The 3,264-nt window shown below is 39.2% G+C and overlaps 1 pseudogene; it reads left to right on the forward strand.

Annotated features, from left to right (window-relative positions):
* Positions 1-3,264, forward strand: part of LOC102479568 (olfactory receptor 7A5-like) — a 10,641-nt pseudogene that overhangs the window by 5,805 nt on the left and 1,572 nt on the right.

Here is a 3,264-nt window from a genome sequence, read left to right on the forward strand (position 1 = left end):
AAAAAGGAGAATCTATTTTGAACTTGATATTTATTTTTTATTTTTTATGTATTTATTTATTTATTCATTATCATCATAATCTTGTTTCTATTCCATTGAATCACATATAACTTTACAGTGCTGAACTTGATATTTAGAAATGACCTTTAGGTTGAATGTATGGAAGACAAAATAATGACATACATTAAACATAAGCAATGATTAATTATATCAGTTTTTTTTTTTAAATCTTAGCTGGAGGAATGGCAAAAGTCCAGATACAAACATGCAGAAATCACACAATGAAAAAATTTGTGGATGATTTTCACATTCCTGAATCAAAGTCCTAAGAATTCAAAAGACCTTGTCCAATCCCCTGCATCAGGACCATAATGTGGTAAATTATGGCAGCTAAATATAGAGGAGATTCCCAATATACTCTGTTTCTTAAATAATTATCTGAGGAAAGAAGACTGACTTTGGCTCCCAAATTACCCTAAAGGGTAGGACACTCAAAAACTGTCTAGCTCCTTAGCTTCTAAAGAATTATAATCCTCAGAGAATTCAATAACAATACAACAATTTATTTAATGAGACACAATGGGAATTCCAACCTAGTATCCTCACATATTGTAAGAAGTTACTGTTATTGGACTTCTACTCCAATTTGGTTTAATCATTGACAGAATACACCTATTGTGTCTTTCAGAGATCCCATGTGCAACTCTGTCTCTCTGCTCTTCCTGGGGACAGACCTCTTTTTAAACAATCGTTCATGGGAAGAACAGAACCAGGGAAAATGGACTCTTCAGAGATCTTGAGAAGTCACAGCATCCTTGTAAGTGCAGAAGAATAAGCTATGGAGAGTGGGATTACTTTTAAAAGCATAACTACCCAAGGTTCCTAACAGGCAAAAAGGTAAAAGTTCAGTAAGACCAAGATCTTCCCATTTCTAGATCCTGGACTTGGAAATAACAGCAGCCTAATGTGTCTTCCTTTTTTAAGTTCCTTTTTGGTTGTTTGTTTTGGTTTTGGTTGGTTGCTTGTTTGCCATAGGGTATGTGTGCTCACCACAGAGAGAGAGAGACAGAGATAGGGAGGGAAAGTGAGAAATCACCTCCCCAGAGGTGCTGGCCACACCACAATCCCTTCTCCATTAACCTCTTTGGATTTTGGGCTCAGCATGATTTTTAAGTCACCAGTTTGGGGCTTGAACTGTGGTCAACCATGTGGTTTTCCAGCACTGTAACCAATCTTTTTTTTTTTTTTTTTGAAGAGGTTCTTGCTATAGGGTGCATGTGCTTACCAGAGAGAGATAGAGAGACAGAAAGTAAGAAATCACCCCCCAGGGGGCATAGCCACACCACATTTCCATTCTCTTCTTGGGGTCTTGGGCACACACGCACATGCACCCAGCATGAGTTTAAGCCACCAGTTCCAGGACTCAAACTACATGGGAGTCCAGCGACATAGCCATTACGCCAAATGCTGGTCCCCCTAACATTTGTTTATTAATTTATTTTTCCCTTTCACTTTATTTTATACATTCAATCACATTATTATTTGTCTTACAATGTGGATATTTCAACAGGTGAACATTTCTCCCTAGTACAGTTGATAAAAATACAAAATATCTTCAACAGATAATACCACACCCCTCTGTGCCCCAAACATTTAATATAGTTTCTCTGCTATGGTTTTTTATTCAGTACCATCAGCTGTCCTTTTTGTTTCGCTTGTCCCTCCTTTGTATCCTCCACACTCGCTTCAGGTTTTCTTTCTGTATCCTTGATCCTTTCTTCCATTACTAATGACTTTCCTTTAAAATCATGTAATTATGTATTTATTCTTCCATTCACTTCTCCATTCACTGAGGCAATAACAACCAAGAATTACTCTATGCCCAACATCAACTGTGTTGTGAAATAAAGGAAAGGATAAGACAAAGAGTAGACAAAAACAAACAAAAAAATCAAATCAACATAATACTCCATGATAGGCAACATAATGTAGACTGAATGCAATGAAGAATGTTCAGCTTTTCCTAGGGGCAGTTATTTGAGAGGAAGAAACACAAGAAAAGAGGTTGTCTGAATTTTGAGGGGGATGAATCTTGTCAAAGCAGTTGGAGTTTTCAAGGTAAGTGTCCTCTAGATAGGGACCAGCAGGTGGCATAGTGATTAAGGCACTGTAGTAGACTCCCACATGGTCAATTGCAGTTCTAATCCTGGATCTGACAGCTTGTAACTCATGCCAGGCGTGTGTACCCAGAATTCCAGGAGGAGAATAGAGTAGAAGGGACTGCGGTGCGGCCATCCCCTTTGGGGGGTGATATCTTACTTTCCCTCTCACTGTCTGTCTCTCTGTCTGTCTGTCTTGTCTCTCTGGTGAGTGGACATGGCCTATGGGAAAAAAACTTTTAAAAAAGTCCTTTAGGCAGAAGGAATTGGGGTGCAAACATGTTGAGTAATAAACAGTGAATGAAGCCAGACATGACACAATGCATTTGCTGATGCCATTCTTTTAAAATACCCATTGGGAATTTGGCAAAATGCACATTCTGATTCAGTAGATGCAACCAGAGGTCCTGCATGAGTAACAAACTTCCCAGCAATGCAGATGCTTTTGGTCTATGGACCACACTCTGAGAAGCAAGGATGTAGAGAACTCTCCCTTACAGACATTGCAGCAGGGAGCTGGCATTGAAGGGTACATTTTGACTAAGGACCAGTTTGCTATCTTGAGTCAGGGCAGTGGCAAGCAGATAATGGATATGTTTTTAAACCTCTGGATATTTAAAGGATCCACTGACAAAAACAGGAATGCATTTGTTTTACATAAAAATATATTAGATTGTTGAGAAAGTCATGATGTATTTTTCTTTTTTGAGAGATTATTACCATAGGACATGTATACTCACCAGAGAGACAGAGAAAGACAGAGAGACAAAAAGTGAGAAATCAACCCCCAGGGGGATGGTCACACCACAATCCTTTCTCCTCCATTCTCTTCTCAGGGTCTTGGGCATGCACACACACAAGCCCAGTGTAAATTTCAGGTCTCTGGTCCAGGACTTGAACCACAGTCAATCCAGCAATGTAACCTTTATGATATCTGCTGGTCTGTCATGATGTATTTTTCCACGTTTTTCTATGCAAAAATGCATCATGACTTTTCCATCAATCCAATATGTAGGACCAGCATGTGGTGTGGTGGATCGCACATGGCCTTCTATGTAGTTTGAATCCGAGGCCCAGTAACTTGAAAAACAGGCATTCACACACA

The sequence above is a fragment of the Tupaia chinensis genome, unplaced genomic scaffold (genome assembly GCF_000334495.1).
Source record: "Tupaia chinensis unplaced genomic scaffold, TupChi_1.0 Scaffold000306_1, whole genome shotgun sequence".
NCBI lineage: Eukaryota > Metazoa > Chordata > Mammalia > Scandentia > Tupaiidae > Tupaia > Tupaia belangeri.